Source organism: Bacillus rossius, chromosome 14 (genome assembly GCF_032445375.1).
Source record: "Bacillus rossius redtenbacheri isolate Brsri chromosome 14, Brsri_v3, whole genome shotgun sequence".
NCBI lineage: Eukaryota > Metazoa > Arthropoda > Insecta > Phasmatodea > Bacillidae > Bacillus > Bacillus rossius.
Window position 1 is genome coordinate 10,299,578 of NC_086341.1, and position 22,806 is coordinate 10,322,383.

The following is a 22,806-nucleotide window of genomic DNA, read 5'->3' on the forward strand; positions in this document are numbered from 1 at the left end:
CTAAACTAGTTCGTAAGTAATACAAAAAGGATTAACAACTATAAGGAACATACAAATATATATTTTTAAACATAGTTCTAAAAATCGTTTTCAGAAATGTTTTTCCACACGTTTGAGTGGACAGGCTCCAACTATTTAGGTTAAACGTGCGACTATAAACTGAATTTCGGCGTTAAAAAAAAAAACCAAAGGTAGCAAAAAAAATGCTGGTGGCAATTCAAATTACCATGATTTACAGTCACATTACTGTTTATTTTCGTGACCTACAGATATACCGTATGTTTTTTTTTTTAAGCGTAAAGGAATAATCGACCAGCTGGAGAAAATATTAACTTCGTGATCAGGGGTGTAAGGCGGTGCGTCTGCTGCCCCACGCAGACAATGGATAGAGACCTGCAAAATTCGCAGATTCATTCGGTGATAGGCTAGAAGTCAAAAACATATACCTTTTAGATAATTTTTTTATTGGCTTACTGTTCATCTGGACGAATCTCAACCAGTTATAAACCCTCAACCAAAGAAGGATCGAATCACAGACAAAACCAGCTGAGACGACTTACAAGTCGGCAGCCAAACGAACTTGCGTTTATTTGCCCGAGTGTACAGGGGTTATGTGCAGTCTATCCTGAAGGCCATCGAAACCGCGAAGTTTTGCAGGTCTCTACGGCAATGGAAGATTTCAAAACAATCCGCAGCGCCAATTTTGCGCCATTTTTCGCTTCTGTCAGACCGTCCATTCTGCGGCCGAGGCCGCGAGAATCAGCATGCACCGCGCTACAGGCGCAAGGCATCCGGGCGAAGGGGAAAGGGGGGAGAGAGGAAAGGGCCGCAGTGTTTAACCAGGGCGAGACGGTGACCAATCAGCGACGCTGTTTACCCCCGGCGGGCCGCGGCCGCCTCTTGTTTACTTCAACCCCCCCCCCCCCCCCCTCCCAGGACCCAAACCGGACTGACCCACATGCCCGGCCGGGCAGAGCCTTTGTCGGCGGGGACCCGGGGCGCATGCGCAAACAAACCTGGCCGCTATTTGGCACGACGCGGAGAAACTCCTCCTGGAGTCTCGGGCGCCCGTATTCGCTCAGGGCAAGCCCGGAGAAGGGATCCCTGTAGCTAGAGACCAGAAAAATTTTGCGATTTCAATGACCTGAAGGATATACTCCATTATCCAATATCCACGCGGGAAAATTATATTGGACTAGTAATTACATTAAAAAAAAAAAAACATGTAAGTTAGTTCATACACATTTATTATTTATACAAAATATTTTTTACACTCATTGTTTCAAATTTTTTATACACAAACACATTGTTTTAAAATATCTTTTTCATCAATCCACGAGTCAAACTCTGGTCCATGTTGCATCCAGCGTATCAAGGCCTTAACCTCTCTTGCGTTTTAACACTTTTTCAACGAGAAAAGTGTCTGGAAATTTAGTTTTCATAATCTCTTCTCCATAAAAAGCCCCTGTTACACGTTTCCCTTTCAGATCCTCGAGAAAATACGTATTTTTTTTATTCTATATACACGAAAAAGTTCACTAGTCCAATGTAATGTAATTACACTAGTCATTGGCTACCGACTCGTGAAACTTGTTAACTGGGACGCTTAGTGATTCGATACTTCTTTTGTTGAAGGTTTTTCACTGGCCTAGTGTCATTCAGAAAAACTGTCGCCCAATCACTGACGCGGTAAAGAGGTGTGTATGTGTATGTATGTGTATGTATGTGTATGTATATATATATATATATATATATATATATATATATATAAGATTCTAGACTATCACGAAATTAATTCGCGAATTTTTTCCGGTCTCCACCTACAGCCCCGATGCGGAGTCGACGTGGTGAGCGACGACACAGCTCAGGTACTAGCCTGGACAGCTGGCAGAGGTTGGACAGGCCTCCACCGGACCGCGGGTACTCCGGGTGTCGAGGGCTCCCAGAGTGAGGAGGAAGTCTGCTGGTACCGGGTACAAATGCCAAAGACTTCGCCAGTTAGAACCACTTGTATCAGCCAGTCGCCGGTAGGAGGGTTTCACTGAGTCATACACTACCTACGTTTTAATCGAGCCGAATTTTTGTCAATTACGCGAACGAGTACTATAATGGCTTTAAAAACTGTTGAAACCAAGATGGAGTCTTGTGGTCAACTATAATGTTTCCTCTAACACGTGCTCAATTCGAATACTGAAGAGGGATTAATCCTTTCCATCTTGCATTTTAACATATTTTGATACCGCTTGCAATAAAGCTTCCATGCTATTTTTTTTTTGTTTGACGTGAAATAGGACTTAGTTTTGGCTACTTGTAGAAGCCCCCCTGCGGCGGTTACATACTAGTGCCTGTTAAAAAAGTATGTGGTCGCATAAAGGTATAGAAGCTCTGGGAGGTATGATTTATGCCCTGGAATCCCAAATATATTGGGCTAAATAGTTCAAAATCAGAATTCTAGAAAAAAGTAGGAAAAATTCAAGATGGTGGGACATAATCCCCCTTAAGCGACGAACACCGGACACAAAAAAAAATCGCGTAGTCCACCCAACCTTTCAGCTGATTATCGCACACATACTCACATTAAACTACATTACACATAACAATTGATTTATTACTTGACTTTGGAAGCGCGCGAAACGCAAAATAACGCAATCGCGGTTTTGAACTATTTTTCTCGGGTGAATGTGGACGGAAAATCTTAGCTCTATTTCATCGATTATGATTAAAAAAAAGGGGGGGGGGTGGGTAAAAATAACACGTAAAAAAAGCATGTTACAATGCGGCGTGTCGTAAATGGTTACATCATTTCCCAGTTATAACCGACAATGCAATCTCCTGTCTAGTCACATCCTCCAACCTTTAATTCAGTCATCCAAGGGCGTTTAGAACATAAAACGTCAAACAGAAAAGTTTTTTTTTTTACTGCCTCAACAGTTACCACCAAGATCGCTCGCTGTTCACGACTATTTCATGTTCATCTGTGTGCCTAAGTTTGTGAGGACCGTTGGCTATTTGACACTTGTTTGCGAGCAGGCTGCAAGTTTCATGCTGGAAGTACTACTACTACTACTACTACTAGTAGTAGTAGTAGTAGTAGTAGTAGTAGTAGTAGTAGTAGTAGTAAGTAGTGGTGGTCTAAGTGGCGGCGGGGCAAACAAACTAAAAAATCAACCGTGTCATACAATCGCCACAGAGTTGGAACTTCGTAACGTTTCCGTAAAAAAAAAAGCGCACTGTTTGTCAGAACTTTTCTAATGCTGTATATATTTTTTACTTGTTGAACTAAAAAAAAAATTCCATGACGGGATAAAACATGCAGTATTTATTAATATTATTTCTAATATAAGTAAACAGTCTACACTTTTTACCTGCTACCCACTGAAATTCTAGTTTAAAATTTTTCTTTAATGGCACATCCTGCCAAAACACCAAGTGGTCACTATACTAACTTATTTTTTTCAGTAACCCCAGATAAAGTCCTGTGGTTACGCCAACAGCGAAAGCTTCGCTCACGCAGCTGCGTTTAAATGAAAAATAGGAAAACTTAATTATTTTTACCAAGATTTTTGTGTTAGTGGTTTGTATGATATTTTTTGGATGTCTGGTGAGACCTGTCAGTAGACACCGGAAAAAATTCGTGGATTCATTTCGCGATAGGCTAGAATCAAACTACGTTTGCCTTTTTTACCGCATCAGTGATTGGGCCACAGTTTATCTGAATGACACTCGGCCAATGATAAACTTTCAACAAAAATTATCGAATCTCTAGCGTCCCAGTTAACAGGTGTCACGAGCAGTGGCGTAGCCAGGATTTGCGTATGGGGGGTGTTAAGAAGCATGCCCCCCCCCCCCCCCCCGTATTAAAGCGGGGGGTCCGGGGGTCCTCCCCCGGGAAAATTTGGATTTTAAGGTGTAAAATAGTGTTTTTTTTAACAGTTTTCGGTACTTAAATTTAAATATTGTAATGGTAAAAATTTTATTAATTTTAATATGAAATTTGTTTGAGTGATGAATAAGAAATTAATTAAAGATTTGGTGCTAAGGGGGGGGTTCGAACCCCTAAAACCCCCCCCTGGCTACGCCCCTGGTCACGAGTCTGTAGCCAATGAGCAGACGTAATTTTCCCGCGTGCGTAGAGGATCATGGAGTAGGCCTATATCCTACAGGTCATTGAAATCGCGAATTTTTCCGGTCTCTACCTGTCAGTCATAAGAGTGCCTAGCAAAATAATAATAATAATAAGTCCGTTCCCGACATTACTTAACATTTAAAATGGCGAATAAGAAATTAGTTAATAATGTTCGCAGGCTTTCACGGCCATTGTCTGAAGTAGCTTGGCTTCTGAATTGCAGCCGCGTCCTTGGCGAATAATTCACCGTTTCGGTCGACATTGCAGTCGCCTGCTGATTAGTTAGACACGGAAATGTCGCGGATTCTCTTGGTCACAAGGTAGACTGCGAACACTTATACACGTGAGTTTATTTGCTGATTGGATCACAAATTCTCCCGACACGCCCTTCTACGACTGTGAGACAGTCACCCGACAACCAGCAGAAGATTGACCGAATTACATCGACCAGCGCAAAAGGAGGGGAAGTTCTCCAGGAAAGCATAGGCCTATGAGGATAGAGTATACATTGTACTGTGAATTTTGAAGCCTGGCACGAAATTAATCGGCTAAATTTGCAATCCCTCAATAAATTTTTAATCGTATTTTTGTTTGAAGTAGACACACATATATCTAGCCATGTAAGTATATGTATATATCTATCTCTCTATACCTCTATATACATATGTATCTACCTCTCACTAGCTCTCTTTACTTCGTCACAGATGTGAAGTATGTATCTAAAAACACGGGAGCATGCGAATGCAACGTTGTGTCAAAATTTCAAAGCAACCGGCGATGGTACTTTAGGAGATTCAGGATTTTGAACGAACGAACATCTACATTTTTTTATTTATTTATATGTAAATACTGCCCGTGCTATAATATCGTAGCATGGTGCTTTATTTTGTTTGAAAGGTACATTTCGTGACCTCGAAATGCAATCACACTGGTCGCCATTTGTTTACGTTTCCGTGCGTCGCGGAATCAGCGGACGCGATAGTGAATTGTTCCCCCCGAGATCCGTCAACGGGCTTTAAATGAACGAGGGCACTTTTATTTTGATGCGCCACAGTAATGCAGACCAGTGTTGCAATATTCTGGCCCACGAGCTGAAGTCATAGCTAGAGACCCGTGAATTTCGCGGATTCATTTCGTGTTATGCTAAAATTCAAATAATTATACCTTAGTGCTGCTTCTGCCATTGGTCCACTGTTAATCTGGAGGACTGGGGGCCAATTAGAGACCCCTCACTCATTGAAATGTCGAATCACAGGCCACCCAGTCGAGACGACTCACCAAGTCAGCAGCCAATGAACAGTTGGCATTTGCCCGAGTGTGTAGAGGATATTGGAGTCTATCCTGGAGGTCATTGAACCCCGCGAATTTTTCCTGTCTCTATATATAAAGATCTCAGAACTGTTCCCCCTTGCACGAAACTCAAACTGGGGGAGGGTTGGCAGCTACTGGATCCCGGCGGTGTTGAAGTAGGCTGAGGGCGAATTGAAGAGGGTTGGGGGTGGGGGGAAAAGAGGGAAAGTTAAATCACCAATCACGGACGTCGTAAGTTACCGGCCGGCTCGTAAAGAGCGGGGCGTGGCCGCAGGAGCACGTCCCTACCTGGGGAGTGACGTCATCACCCCCTCCCGTCTCCCCCTGCCACAGTCAGTCAGCTTCAAGGTCACCCTCCACCGCCCTGCCCACTCTTTCCCCGTGACCCCATTAGCGAAACAACACCCGTTCCGTGCGAGCTGCTGCCCAAAGGATACTCTCGGCGCCGTTCAAACAAGTGAGTTAAGGGGCGGCCCGCCTCGTCAGGGGCGTATCTGTGTCGATGAGGCGGGGTGATAGGCGCGACGCTCGCTGGTGCTTCTAGCGCGGTGTCTCCTCTGGACTGGCGCGCAGTCTTCTCGTCGTGCACAGGACAACGTTGAGATTCGAAAAGTCAACATAAAATTACGGGGCGGAGAAATGAAGATGAAGGCGAAACGAAAGTCCCTTGAGTGCTTTCAAATAATATCTACCGTGGTTCATGATTAAAAACTTTTAGAAACCCTTTTTCACTCTACTAAAAATACAGTTTAAAAACGAAATACGGAAACAAAAGTCATCTATTATACCTCAGCGTATTCTTAAATGATTTTGCAAATAGCGTGATTTCTTCTGAACCCTTGCGCCCCGCTTGAGTGCCAAGGTATGCGGGGCGTTGTGGCCTAGCTGTTGAAACCAATATGACGTATTTTGATTAATATCCCTACCTCTTCATTATTCCGAGCTATTGGCCCAGATGTGGGGCAAGCCTCCTCACACAGAAAAAAAAATGTACGCTTACAAAAAGATTCCTTTTGGAAACCAGTTGCCAAGAAATAGTTTGTAATCCTACAACAAAGATATTGTGACTTGGCTATGGTTATTTTTGCATGCATGGAATACGTTTTTTAGAGATAGTACTAAGTATTTCTTACGAAAATTTGTGCTCAATTATATATATTAACTAGCTGCAGTACCCGGCGTTGCCCGGGCTAAACACATGGAGCTTTATTATCTGCGAGTTAAAAGCAAACTGTATAGCGCTACATGACAGTGTGTTGGACATAGAGAAATGTACTGTTTGTATGTCTATGACCTATGATTTTTTGTTTACCCATGGCGATCGGTTATTTATTATTAATTATAAATTATTAAGACCATTAATCGAAATAAAAACTATCCTATCTCTCAAGTTGGAAAAAAAATTACACATAAATGCCAATTTCCATCGAAATCGGTTGACTTGGTGAAGAGTTCACTGGAAACAAACATCAGGGCACTGGATTTATATACCCTATATTAAGATTAATGTTTTAATTCACGCATAATATTTTTTTAAAACCATATATAAGATAATACAGTATTTAAAAAATTGGACTTCGTGTTGTTATAGCATGTTTATTACGCGTGGAGTAAATACTGGAAAGCTATTCGTGTATTGGTTTACAAATAACTTTAACTATTGGAGGTACTGGGACAATACAAAGCGTAAATGCCCGGGTGTGAACCCGAGCCCAATATTAATGCGAACCCTATTTTGTAGTGATAGAGTTGTTTTCTTGTAAATATACAAATTCAGAAACATCTGTAAGTTTACATGAATATTTCTGTTTCATTCACAAATATATATATATATATATATATATATTTACAGTATGGCTATTAAAAATAATGGCTATTTGTATGTTAAGATAAACACAACACGCCTTGATCTATTTAGTACCTATGGATTAACTCGATGTAAGCTTTTGGACATACGCCATTGCTAAGTACATGTATGTCTGTAGAAGAAAACTACAAAAAACACAAAAGACAAAAACACAAATTAAGCAAAAAAAATTGCTGTTGTCAACAGGATATAAACACCACCACAACACCAATTTTTTGCTTAATTTTTGTTTTTGTCTTTTTTTTTTTTTTTTTGTAGTTTTCTTCTACAGACATACATGTACTTAGCAATGGCGTATGTCCAAAAGCTTACATCAAATCATGCATTCCCATTGCACAAATCTTTCAAAGATAATACCTAGGGATTAAGTTTTAGTAAATGTTGTTTTCGTCTCCGGCCCGGAAAGGGAAACTGTTTAAAAACCGGTCTAGAAGGGGGAAAAAAAAGCTTTGGCGAAGCATGTGAATGGCTTCCTGCTCGCTGCACAAATATTTTGGTTTCCAGGCGGAAGCCAGAAGAAGTGGGTCGAGACGGGCCTGCACGTGATGTGTAACACTTCAGTGCAACACATGCCGAGTTCCGTTCGTGCGTCCGTGCACCCGGTGCGAACATGTGGGGCGTTCCGTAACCGTGTCAGGAGCGTCTCTCAGAGTCCTGGTTCAAGCATCAACAAACGGGGGACGCACCACAACGCCGAAATACCACAACGCCGAACGTACAATAACGCCGAAAACCATAACGCCGAATGCCAAATTGACTACAGCGCCGACAGCTAGAAAACTGCTGTGTACCACAACGTCGAATTACCACAACGCCGAACGTACAATAACGCCGAATGCCAAATTGACTACAACGCCGACAGCTAGAAAGCTGCTGTGTACCACAACGCCGAAAACATTAACACCGAAAAATGTCATTGTAGGACTGCCACAAAGGTTAGGTTAGGCTAGCCTAACTTAGGTTAGTTTGTGGTATTTCGGCGTTAAGATATACATTTAAGAAACACACACAAATTCATTCAGTTGTTTTTCATTTTGCTCCTGTGCCACCCCCCCCCCCCCCAACCTCGCAGCAACATTTTTCGGCGTTACTGTATTTCGGCGTTGTGGTACACAGCAGTTTTGGCATTCGGCGTTATGGTATTCGGCGTTATTGTACGTTCGGCGTTGTGGTAACGACCCCAATAAACGTTCAGGCTTTTATTTAAGAAGCCATTTAAGAATTGTAATGACGTCACATAAAATTGACGAATATTGGGGGGAATTGCACTGACAAAAAAAAAAGGACAGGTAGCCTACGTAGAGTATTTTAAGCGATACGCAAACAATTTTGTTATAAAATTATGCACTAATTATCGTGAGAAATACTCAGCATTATCTCGAAAAATAACCATAGTCATGTGCTGTACAAAGTTGTAACATATTTAGTGTTGCATTACAAACTCTTTCATGGCAGGTGACTTCCAAAGGAATCTTTGGTAAAAGTAACTTGACACGTGTGTTTCGCGTATTTAAAAAAAAATATTGATAAGTGTATTTATGATTTGTTTTAACCAAATAATAAAAAAATGTTTTATAAACAAAGTATTTAAAAAATATTAATTAATAACCAAAATTATAATACGTTCAGGTCTCTTTTCGCCAATTCAATATGTATGTGTAAACAACGTAGTTATAAAAGTCTGTTATTCCTGGAAATGTTTTTGTGACAGTCAATTTTCTCTCTTTCTTACCACTCCAGTGCGGAAGCAAAGGCGTCGTGAATGGCCCGGCCGAATTAAGGACAACGGCTTCTTCTGAAGACCGGCCGCCGATTGCAAGGAAACAAAAATATGCTGCTAACTATTGAGGTTCAGTTTTCGAGACAGCGAATTTGGAAACATTTCAAAAGGGCAATCTCTGTTTTAGCAACTGCGTCATTTTCTATGTGCCACAGCCCTCTTGTAGCGAGAGTGGCGTCACTTTGGCCTGGGTCTGTTCTTCTTACGAAACGGAACACTGCCACGCTCGCATTTGAAGTTGGCCGGAAGAACGGAGCGTTCCCGGGTGACGTATGTTCGGAGAAGGGGTGAGGATGGGGTGGAAGGGGAGGGGGAATCGGGGCACGCGGCGCCCGCGCCGAAAATAACGCCCCCTGGCAGGACCCGGCTGCTGCTCGCCAGTGCTACCAACAGTCCGACAAACTTACAACTAGAAGAGAAGGAAAAAAAAATTTTGTAGCGAGTCTTTCAGCTACTCGCTAGTGATTTGTAACATTCTCACGTTGCAAATACACTTACAATACCGAACTCGAACCCGAAAAAAAATAATGCCGAGGGTCATAAATATACACCAACTAAATTTCCGAACGCGAATCACACGTAGTTTCCGCACCCGCCGCTAGAATTCGCTGCCTGAGCAGTTACGTCGACTATCAAATCATTCCGTTTGCAGACCGAAATTTAAAAACTATAAAATGAAACGGCTCCTATAATAAAATTCTAAATACCTGCTCCGGACCTGATTTTTCGAGGAATTTTTTTTTTTAAATTGAAATACGGTCCATTGTGTTCAAATTCATTAAAAAGTTTATATTTTTAAGTTTCCGTTTGGCTTTGTGAACTTCGGTTCTCGCCAACCGCAACAGATGGTTACACATTTCCGTTCCATGCGACTTCCGTTCCAATCACGAAATTACTCCCACCAAATGCCGTATACCGTAACTAAGATGATAAACGTCGATATTTTTCAGTCTACAGGCCTAGAACATATTTGTCTCCAAAATATTTCACAATAAAGTTGGAGGGGAATTATTGGACGAAAAAAGTATTCCAATTTGATTTACTCCACCAATGATATTTGGACAAATAACATCAAATATGTTTTAAATCATGTCACACTTATCAAAGTTTTATTTTTGGTCCGAGCTATCTCGAACTTTTCAATTTTTTTCCTCTCTATTTGGAAATTGAATAATACATGACAGTGCTGGACAGAATTTTTAAACTTGATATTATGTTTATTCATTTTTAATATTTTTGAACGTGACTAAATTAAAATCATAATAATATTCGTTATTTATATATAATCAAATTAACTTTCTGAAAGATTCAAAGTTATAGAGACATAATTTTATTTTTGCGCATATGTTTTCGCATACGACAATAATATTAACATTACTTTGGTTGTTTAACTTTTTGAACCTCTTTAATCAGCCATTATGCTCTTTGCCATTTTAAAGATTCGTCGAGAGGGAAACGGATGTCATTTCCGTTCTCGCTAGGCACGATTTTGATAGGCCGATCTCATCCAACATCCAACTTACTTTAGAACCCGTCCTATATATGCAAAACATTTGCTAGAAACTCAAATAATCAAAACTCGTCAAACAAACTTGGATGCGCTAGTGACAGTTTTTGGTGACGTCAAAAAAAAACTTCAACTTTAAGTGACACAACATGTTAGAAAGCGAAAATTTGACAGTACGGCAGGGCCTTAACACAAATACACGATATTATTTTTTTGTTGTTTTTGTTAGTAAGTTAACGCATGAAACCGTACACGTTTTTGGGGCAACGTCTGCGTTGTTCTGTGTAGTGACGGTGGAAAGATTACGATTGGGACGACACGCGACGTGGATGAATGTTGGAACACCGACTGGGGACAGAGACTAACATTCAACCCTGATTAAGTAGGACAAGCAGGTGTGTCTATCGCGGGGTCAGAGTGTCTTCCTGTACGCCAGTCATAAATACAAGCAAGACACGAGGCTTTCAAGCGTCTTATCTCCTTCAAGAAATATAAAGTGGGTAAAGCGTTATAAATATTTTTCCAAACCGCGAGTGCGTCAGGCGCAGTATGTCTTAAAAGCTTGGCGAAAACTAGAAAATAACCCCCTCGAATAAGGGCAAGTGTTAATTTTAAATTTACATGTATATTTTTTTTTTAAAGTTTGAAGCTTCACAGCTGGTAAATCAGAATATACTTTAACTGGGTCTTGTATTTGCCGTCCATGTTCATGAACAAATTTGAGTCACCAGGATTTGTAATAAGTGTAGTACCTATATTTATATCTCTTTATCAAGACTTGGCTAGTTCAGACGCTACGCCAAATATTTTCTTCACCTTTGTTTACAAAGAAAAGTTAAAAAAAAAGTCTGTAAAGAAGTCAAATCTTACTGAAAATGGACTTACAGAGAATTTCCGCGTCACACGACCCGAACAGTTCCGCTAACGAGTCCGACAAAGCTGCAAAACCATTATTCATAAAACTATGACCAATGCATTCGTTTGCTTTTTTTTTTCTCGAGGACGTAATTAAGAGTCTCGCCTACTCGTGCACACACACACACACACACACACACACACACACACACACACACACACACACACGGTGTGCAGAGATTCAACAGTAAAAAAACCCCACACGATTAGAAAATTGCTCAAAGTTTTCTAGTGATGTCTGTTTACGAAAAGAATTTAAGAATGCGCTCAGGGCCGTATTCCGTTTTCAAACTTGGACTTTAAAGAAGGCGAAAATGGCTTAGTAAAAAAAAAGAAGTGTTTTTTCGGGATATTTTTAATGCAAGAAACTCCCGCTCTTTGAAAAAACTCAAGGGACTTGCTTTACGCCTTTCATCTTCACTTCCCCGCCACGTGATGTTTACTGTTCCGCGCTAAAATCCCACAGTTGCCCTACGCACGGCGAGAAGACTGCGCTTAGAGGCGATACCGCAATAGAAACACCAGCGAACGTCGTGAGTATCATTCCGCCTCAGTAACAAAAGAACACCCCTGACGAGGTAGGTCCCTTGACTTTAAATTCATATATTTTATCTCTCTTTATTAAAAAAAAAAAACACGCATGAACAGAATTAACTTGCACTATTTTCAACCTCCCGCAGTGTAGAAGTGTCTTCCTGGCGCCAAAAGAGTGATGGGGTGTGCGGTGGGGGTGGAGCCGGGGAGTGATAAATAAAACATCCCCTACGGTCGGGATGAGGAAGCTACTGGGCGCTCTCACCCTTGGAAAGCAACCCCTCCCCAGTCCCACCCTTCAACCACTAGACACCCACACGAGCTGAGTCATCCTCTCATCCCCTAAAGGCCCAGCCACACTGTCAAATATTTTTCCTCAAACTAGATTTGACAATACAGTTGGAAGGGTAATACTGATGTCAAAACAGACGAACCCAAACGATGAACCTAAACAGGTATTACGAAAAACACAACAGCACCGACAGCATAGACAAAAACAGCAAGTTACCTGTATGACGTTTCGGGTGTTAATCGGTGTTGTGTGTCGTTGTGTCTGTCTGCATTTACTGTTGTTGTTGAAACTGTCTCGTCTTTGATAGTCCACTGTGTTCATTAGCGCTGTTATTATTTTTTTCATGACTAAATTCCTCCCACGGAATTTTTGTGCTGTCTGATATTTAAGTCTGAATGTTGTTTCGTCTGTGCTGTCGTCGTTATGTGTTGTCCATAATACCCGTTCAGGTTCATCGTTGGGTCTATCTGTTCGACATCTGCTGATTCAGGCTTATTTTTTTATTTATTACTTTGCATTTATAAATTTTCCAATGACAAACATTGCAAAAATGCAATGGCTTACGTACAAGAAATTGTATTAAATCAAAATCCCGCGTTGCCTGAATTATTTAAAAGAACGTAAATGGGTTTCCAATAAATTCTGATAGACAACCTAAAATATGTTTTAAATCATGCAACACTATCAAAGTTTATTTCTGGTCTGAGCTATCACAAACCTTTTTTAGTTTTAATCTCCTTTTGTAACTAAATAATGCATCACAGTGCTGGATTTAACTTTTGAGCTTGTTATGCTAATTTTTGCATTTTCGAATAATTTAAACATGTAAAAATTTAACTCACAATAATATTCGTTACATAATACAATTAATTTTCAGTTATTTTTTTTTAAGTTATAGAAACCTCATTTCTGTTTTACACATAAAACATTTCTCATACATTCGTATTAATATTATTTTGGTTCTTCCAATTTTTTTTTTTTAACTTATTTATTGGCCCATGTGTTATTCGCCATTTCAAAGGTTTGTTGTGAGAGAAGCGGATTTTTTTTTTTTTTTCCCCGTTTTTTGCTGGGCACGATTTTGACTGGCAGTTCGCATATTTTGAGAACGAAATATATTTATGGGAACTCAAGTCATCCAACTTGACAAACGAACATGACTGCGCCAGTGACGTTTTCGGTGACGTCATAACCCCTCCGACTTTGACATAACATGTTGTAAGGTGCTGGAAGCGAAGGTTTGACAGTGTGACAGCTATGCAACCCTAATTTAGTCGAGCGCCCCCCCCCCCCCCCCCCAAAAAAACGGGGTGAGGGGGGAGGAGACACGCGACAGGAAAGGGCGGTGGTTGCTCCGCCGTTGGAAGCCCTGCCTGCCTCCATGTAATTTCTCGCCGGGAAACCTCCCGCATGGATGCGTTTCCAAATTAGCATCGCAAAGTGTCTGAGCTCGTGCCTCGTACAGCGGAGACAACAACTGTTCGAACAGTTACGATATCGAGGTCAAAATGGTACTTCTGTTTCCCGATTTCGGTTACGCATTTTTTTTTTCCCAACGAAATCGGCTACAGCGGATGTTTACAGAAACTCCTGTAGAATTTCACGAAAGCAACTCCTTAACGTATGAAAATTTTCAATACACATAAAAAAACAATTCTGTACTTTTGCAAACGGTTCCTTTCGAAACCAGTTTGCCAAGAAATAATTTGTAATACTACAAGAAAAATGATGTAATTCTTGTACAACACATGGCTATGGTTATTTCTGGATATACGAAACACGTTTTTTTCGAGATAATACTGAGTATTTCTTACAAAAAAAAAGGTCCATAATTTTATATTTTTACTGATGTTTCTTTCAAGCATAAATTTTTAAAACCATATTTTATTTTATTATGCATATTAATGTGCGCAGAAAATACTGGAAAGCTATTCAGGTTAACGGTTTACAAATAACTTTAACTATTGTAGGTACTGTGACATAACAAAGCATAAACGCCCGGGTAAGTATCTGAACCCAGTTAGTTTATTGCGAACACTATTTTGTAGTGATACAGTTGTTTTTATGTAAATGTACAAAATTCTGTAAGTTTACACTAATAGTTGTGGTTCATTAAAAAAAATAATTACATCGTAGTAAAATAAATTATTTAAAAAAAATTATGACCCAAGATTGAAGGTTTTTTTTTCGTTTTCTTTCCCTCAAAGCTCAATCTAAAAAATAAAACTACGTTATTTATATTTTTTAAGAACGCAATCTTACTCCTGGGGTAGCGGCGGTTCTCGGAAGGTTATTCAGGACGAGCTATTACACATCGGAGAAGACTGTAATCGTAACAGATTCTAACAAGCAGGTAGGGATTCGGCCTTCCAACTATCTTCAAGCGTTTAAAATTTTAAGACAAAAAAAAAGGAGAAGGACTATTTTGTTGGAAGTTGAAAGGCCTACCGGAAACAAAACACAAGGCAAGGAATCTGAGAAATAAAGAATGAATGAAATGACTTGCGTATTCTTCAACTAAGAAACTTGGACATCCCGAGTGAAAATTAACAGTAGGTTACGTAACCAACATTTAGTACGCTAAAAATACTTTTACAACTCTATCTCTCTCTCTTCCCCTCCTACATTTTCCATTAGACCTCAACTAGGACTGACTTCTAGCCCCGAGGTAAAGGGTTAGAATCCACAAAGAAGGCACAAGTGTTGCGTAGGTGAGTTCAAATCATTCTATGTAAAAAAAAATGCGGCATAGTGATGATAAGGGGGGGGGATACTGAACTAACCACTCCAAGGTTAGAGTCGAACCCACGCTGGACTGGACTGACCACTCTGCCACCGCGGCTGGTGCCTCAAGAAGCATATCTGCCAGTCTTAACGTGCCCGCCTCGTCAGGGGTGAATCCGTGTCACGTCAACGTCTACCTGCTTGAAGCGTGTGCCGGGGGAATTTTGAAATAAAACTGAGGTCGCGGTCGCCGCTCAGCGCCCTAAGAAGCGAAACTTCACAGGCAGAGGGACGGGAAATTTTCTCGAGATTTTCTGACAGATAATCGGAAGACGTTCACAAGTTAGGCAATTGCACAAGCGTACAAGCGGGTGCAAAAAATTGTCATCGAGCACTGCTGTTGATTGAAATCTGTGCTTTCGGCAAGTAATTTGACAGCTGACATGTGTGATAACAGCAAATCAGAGTTTTACTTATTAATAATGTTTGTATAGGCTTTCACGGCCATTGTCTGAAGTAGCTTGGCTTCTGGGTTGTAGCCGCGTCCTTGGCGAATAATTCACCGACGTTTCGGTCGACATTGCAGTCGCCATCATCAGGGAGCAGTTACCAAGGACGCGGCTACAACCCAGAATCCAAGCAACTTTTACTTATTGTTACCCTACGAGCGTTAAACGTTTTCCGTTACGTTCTGACATCACCGACTGTACACCTATTTTTTTGTAAATGGAAAATTACAGATATTTGTACATTTGTACATTTACATGGAAACAACTGTACCACTACAAAATAGTGTTCGAAGTAATACTGCGTTCGGATTCGTACTTGGGAAATTATGCTTTGTGTTGTCCCAGTACCTCTAATAGTTAAAATTATTTGTAAACCGTTCCCCGAATAGTATTCCATTATCAACTGCGCACATTAATAAGCATAATAAAACAACATAACGTCAAATTTTTAAATATCCAATTATCTTCTCCACTGTTAATTTTTTTTTTTTTAATGAAACATCAATAATATAAAATGATGCGCCAATTTTCGTAAGTAATACTCAGTAAATCGTGTGCAAAAAATGACCATAGCCATGTGTTGTATACAAAGTTACAATATCTCTCTTGCAGTGCTATAAACCATTTCTTGGCAACTGGTCTACAAAGGAATCTTTTTTAATAGTATTTTCACGTTGGCAGCAAATGAAATGAAGTGAAATGGCAGGTGACGGCTTCATGAAGACCTGCGGCAGCGACTCAACAAGTGAAGACCCAGATACAAGGCGGTGGTTGGGGGGGGGGGGGGTGGAAGTCCTTGATATCAACACGTGTTTCGAGCTGTTTGTATCAGGGAAGCGCTATATTTAGGGGGCGGAGGAGAAACAGTACGCCAGTCACGGCATTAAAATACCACGGGGGGGGGGGGGGGGAAAGGAGGGAGGGGATAGACGATAACCACTCCTGATCCTGCCCTGACGCAACGAACGCCTCAGGTGGCGGCCGCAGCGTTGGCGGTAAGGGGTAGAGGGGGAGGGAGGGAGAGACACGTAGCCAGGAAGGGTCTAGTACAAACATTACATATATTTTTTGTTTTGTTGGAACGTTTTCTTTATAATTGAATATAAAAGGATAATTGACTGTCAAACTAAACACGTAGAACGCCAATGATAACGCACAGAATTCTAAGTAATGATTTTGCTCAAGAAAAGAAAACTGAATATTTTATAAATTGGTTTTTATTTGATTGTTTTTTAATACTTTGTTCAATATAGTTGATGATTTTATTAAAACAGGTAATATATTTCTGTGTGTGAGAGACAGAGAGAGAGACGTAGCCAGGGGTTATTATTTTTTTTTTTAATTGGAACGTTTTCTTTATAATTGAATTTAAAAGGAAAATTGATCAAAGAAAACGGAACATTTTATACGTTGGTTTTAATTTAATTGATTTTTAATACTTTGATCAATTGGTTGATTTTATCAAAACAAGTCATGTACTTCTATGTTATCTAATACATGAAACACACATGTCAAATTTGTTTGAAAGAAATACAGCGACTCGTGCAAACAGACCCTAAACATGGACTACTAAATACTAAATACAATTCTTGTCGCATTTAAAGCTGTAGAGGAAATCCCTCAAAAATAAGCTCTTTGCGACATTATGTAGCTAATTTGTTGTAATTTTCTGTTCTGTATTTCCTTGTTTTTATTTTTTTATATTTAAAATTATGGAAGAGAGGTCCGGACCCCACGAATCTGCCCCCTGGCCACGTTCCTGGGGAGGGGGGGGGGGTGATAAAGGGTAATGCATGCTTTGTATGATACCTAATGGCAGAGGGGGCAGCGGTCTACGCTGTTAAAAATTTTCACCTTAAAATCACGAAGAAGCTGGTCAAAACTTATCGACTGATTCTTCATAAATTTACCGTTGTTATTCGTAAATTCACGTGTACTAAGTTCACTTACGTTATACATGAGGCCACATAAATAATATTGGTATGTAAACATTCTCATATCTTCTAAGTGTGTGTTTACCTTTAAGAAAATCGTACTCTGAAGTGGATTTACGACGAACATTTTACGAAGATCCAAATATATGAAGGACAAAAAAAAACGAAGTACTCTTCGTTTATTTAAAGTGAATTCTTCGTTGAAAAGTCCATAAAATTACTGTAATTTCTAAGAGTATAGGAAGGGAAATGAATGTTAGTATGTAAGTATATACAATGTCCTGGCGTATAGTATTCACTCATTATTAGAGACCTGAAAAATTCGCGGGTACATTTCATTTTTTGCTAAAATTAAATTAATTATACCTTAGTGCTGCTTCTGCAATTGGCTTACTGTTAATGTGGAGGACTGAGGGCCAATTAGAGACCCTCACTCATAGAAGTGTCGAATCACAGACCACCCAGTAAAGACGACTCACAAGTCAGCAGCCAATGAACAGTTGGCATTTGCCCGAGTGTGTAGAGTGTAGTAGAGTCTATCCTGGAGGTCACCGCGAATTTTTCCGGTCTCTACTCATTATTAACAGTTTTCAATTATTTTAATATGCATCTGGTAAGACAAACAAAAGCTATTTTAACAACGGATGTTTCAAGGGCCTACCTAGGCCAACACAAGATGCGCAGAATTCCGGAAAGAAACCCCACGCGTATTAAAAAAATCCTTAGGGTTCAAACATCCGGTGCAGATTCTTGAAAGCACTCCAGACTTGCACCTTTATCTTCATGTGTACGCCATAAAATGTTATGGTTACCGCTCGAATATAATAACTGCCTTATGTACGACGATAAGACTGCGCGCCAGTTCGCAATATTGTGCTCAGAGGTGACAAGAGTCGCACTTATCGTCCCACCTCACTAACACAGGTACACCATGCGATAGGTGGACCCCTTAAGCACACACTTGGCCGGAGGTAAGAACAAATAGCCAGGTTCTCAGGAACCTTGAGTACTGCTTATATTGGTCTTACTTGTTGAGTTCAGGCACAGAAAAAAAAAAATATATATATGTCAGTATAATAATGTCAGTTGGAGCACGTTAAAAAAAATTAACACTGATAAATCATACGGGACAGCTACACTGATTAAGGGTATAACTGCATTTGAAAAAAAAAAAACCTTTTACACAAACTGTTATGGTAATAGGTACTCTTTGAAGGTATGATACTTTAAACGGATGCAACTTTTATTTTCATATTAAGGAAGCTAATAGCGATTTTACAGTTTAGAAAATCCTTCCCCATTTACATCCCCCCTTTTCTTGGGTGTGCAAAATGTCGCGCAAGTGATGATAAATACAAAGACCCATCACACTACATTAAATGAATATCTGTTGCAAATATTTGTGGCAGAACAACAAATGCAAAGCAGGTCCGTCCTCTTTAACTCTCGGCGAAGCCTGGCGTCGGCCCCTTTTATTCTAGAGATGGGATGGATGTCTTTCCAGAACCGACGAGAGCGGCTGTGACGAGTTCGTGTCATCCCGGGGTCGAACCCGACGCCCGAAAAGTCCAGAAAGGCGGCGCCCATCCACGCCACTCCGTGCGGGCGGCCGCGCTCAGAGATATAGATAACAGCACCCGAGGAAAAGACAATGCGTTTGAGGAGCAGAGGGGGGAGGGGGAAGGGGGGGGGGGGGTAGCGACGGACCCATGTAACATCCGGCCAGGCGCGCGTGACATGCCTTAGGTCAGTGGACGGCGCGTGACGTCAGAGTTCGTGCGTGGGGGCCCCGCCAGCCAGCTCCGAACCCTGGCGCGCGTCGCGGTCCCGTCTTGCGTTCGTGACAATACTATTAAAAATTTTTCACAACTGGGACAATTCTTTTTATGGACGTGTTGTACGACGGCCGATCCCTGCTCACAACGACCCGTGAACGCGACGAGGCGAGGCCAGTACTCGACCAGACGGGAGGCCTGGGTGTGTCGGCGGCTGCCGCGCGGCGGGGGGATAGGAAATTAAACCAGCCATTGAAATCATAAAAATTAAAAAAAAATGGAAGACAAAGGGGGGGGAAAAAAGAAAAGAAGAAGAAAAACAAGGGGGTTGTTTGAGCACGCGACCAGCCAGCCACCCCAATCGCTCCGCACGCAGCTGTCCTTCCGCCCCAAGAGGGGATGCTTTTGTTTTTTTCCCAGAATGCCTAGCGAACCCGACCCGTACACACGCCCAGTTCCCGCGCAAAGCTTAGCGGAACAATAACAAATTTAAAAAAAAAATAATGTGTCCGTAACTGCCACGCGAGGTTTAAAAGTGAAACTTCCGTCACAGATAAGAGGTATAGGATATGTGTTAAGGGAACACGGTATATTTGAAACACGCACACGTGTATGCAGGTTTACAGGTATGCGAGTGTACAGGTATATGCGAATGTACAAAAACGTGCGCGAGCAGGGACGCAAAATATCTCTCGCATTTGCAAGGGAGGTCCAAGAGTTTTGCACGATTGTTTCATACTTGCACATATATATTGGTCTATACGTAGAGACCGGAAAAATTCGCGATTTCACTCACCTATAGGATAGACTCCATGATCCTGTACGCACTTGGGTAAAGTACATTTGCTCATTGGCCACTGACTCGCGACACATGTTAACTGGGACGCTCGTGATTCGATACTTCTTTTGTTTAAAGTTTTTCATTGGCCGAGTGTCATTCAGATAAATTGTAGCCCAATCACTGAAACAGTAAAAAAAGGCAAACGTATTTGGAGTCCAGCCTATCGCGAAATGAATCCGCGAATTTTTCAGGTCTCTACCTATACGCATGCAATAAGCAGAAATATTTAAAAAAAAATACACAGCAAATTTTTTTTCTCTCTACTAAAACTCGAGTTTTGACGTTTACTTTCATCGCCCTCGTTTCACATCAGGTGTGATTCTGGAAGCGCAAGCGGGGTCCCACTCAGCCAGGAGCTTCTTAATCCCAGGGGGGGGGGGGACCCCCTTTCCCCTTGCCCCCCTACACCGAGGATCTACGACTGTGCGTGCAAGTATTCGAGTGCAGACATATGCGAGCGAGCAAGTATGAAGCTGGGTGCGCACAGAGAATCACACAAGACAACCACGCGACTCCACACGGGATAACTCTCGCGACAGCTGAACACGATATTTTCGTTACATACGCTACTTCTTACCACGTTCTCGAGAAGCTAATTCTCGTCGTGATACTACATCGATTCGGATTATACCTATAGAATAGGTCTTTCCTGTACTGAGATCGTACTGCATTAATTTCCATACTCAGAAGAAAGAAAAAAACAATTATTTACTTGTGGATATTTACTCAAATTAAAATAAAGGTGAAAAACAGTATTTAACTAGATCGCTGTAAACACACTTATTTTTTTTTTACAATTTGTTTTTTTTTTTTTTTTTTTAAAAACGCAAATGCGCGGTATTTACTGACGACGAAGATGATCAGTCAGTAGTTGTGTGTGGTTGCCTCGTGTCTGATCGCAACAGATGTGTGACGTCGTGCCGCGTCTAAACATGTGTGCATTGCTCGTACGTAAGTACACGGAGGTCAACTGCTATCAGACAAAATGTCGCATTACACCTTTATCTTCATTTCTTCGCCATATAATGTTACGGTATAACCGCTCAAGGGCGGATTCAGAATGATGGCCAGGGGTGGGCCAAATAACATTTTCTAATACAATTTTTTATTAAATTTAGAACAGAATTTTCATGTGTGGTTCAAAAACGCCCTGTTGTCCATACCACTGCAGCAAAATAATACTTAGGTAAGTTTAGTAAAATATGATATGGGACTACGGGAAATTTGAAAGAAAAAAAAATTATTCTGGGTTCAAGGGGAGGGTAAGAATGCCGTTATGCTCTTCCCCCCTCTCCATTTCTGGACCCGCCAATGTCATATGCAAGAAGGGAAGACTACGCTTTGAGGTCTGGACCCGCCAATGTCCGGGGAACACCACAACGCCGAAAACCATAACGCCGACAGCTAGAAAACTGCTGTGTACCACAACGCCGAATTACCACAACGCCGAATTACACTAACGCCGAAAAATATAATTGCAGGACTGCCACAAAGGTTAGGTTAGGTAAGGTTAGCACACAAATTCATTCAGTTGTTTTTTTTCATTTTCCTCCTGTGCCCCCCCCCCCCTTCCCCGCAGCAACATTTTTCGGCGTTACTGTATTTTGGCGTTGTGGTATACACAGCAAGTTTTCTAGCTGTCGGCGTTGCGGTCAATTTGGCATTCGGCGTTATTGTACGTTCGGCGTTGTGGTATTTCGGCGTTGTGGTAACGACCCCCAAACGTCCTGTGCCCTACGGGAAGACTACCGCGCCCACAAGCGCCGGCGAGCACAGATGCGGGAGCGCTGTAGCTGTAGCTGTAGCTGTAGCTGTTTGCGGCGGGCATTAGCGGCGGGTCGTAATTGCCGCTGATTAGCACGCGGTTCCCCGGGCTCCGTGACGCGGCCGGGAAGAGAGAGAGAGAGAGAGAGAGAGAGAGAGAGAGAGAGAGAGAGGGGAGAACGCGGCATAGCGACGACCGACGGGGCCGGAAGTCGTCGGGTGTTTTATCGCGCACCCCCTCCCACCCCCCCTTCCCCAAGCACCCGTCGGACGCTCCTGGGAGACCCATCCATCGCGCCGCGGGCCAGGACGACCCACCTCCCTGAGAAGAGGTGCCATGGGGGGTTGGGGGGGGGGGGGGGGGGAGAGAACCGCCACATCTCGCGGCGCGGCAGACGCGTGGAAGGTCTTAAGAGGCCGTGTCACAAATTTGCGCTCCTATCTATATCAATGTTTTTTTAAAAGGCAGTTTTTCTCAAAGTCTATAAGAGGTAGGGGCCAGAAATTTTGCCTACTGAAAGTATACAATACATTTAACATAACCGCTTTTTTCAAATTTAGTTATCATATCATATATTATTTCTGTGATGAAAAAAATATAATCAATATTTTGATTTGTCCAGATACAGTGGAATTTTGCTTATATTTATAATTATTTAGCAAAAACTGAAAAGGCCATTGAAATGTATTGTACATTACCTTCCGATCAGTGTCTTCATGATCATGATGGGTTTAAAAACCTGGTTGTAATCAAGTCTTTAACTATTTCATGACAACATTTATACTTAATAATTTGGAGATAGGCCTTTTCTATCCTAAGCCCCTGAGCTTTCACTATCTGGTCTGGCGACCGACCTGACACTCTTCAACCACCCCAAGGGTCTCCGATTGCACATCCGATAAAAAAAAAGCTGTTCGTTCATTTGT

At 41.4% G+C, this 22,806-nt stretch overlaps 1 protein-coding gene across 2 annotated transcripts in view; it reads right to left on the reverse strand.

Moving 5' to 3' along the window:
* Positions 1-22,806, reverse strand: part of LOC134539125 (opioid-binding protein/cell adhesion molecule homolog) — a 204,477-nt gene that overhangs the window by 161,840 nt on the left and 19,831 nt on the right. The gene's annotated exons all lie outside the window — the stretch shown is intronic.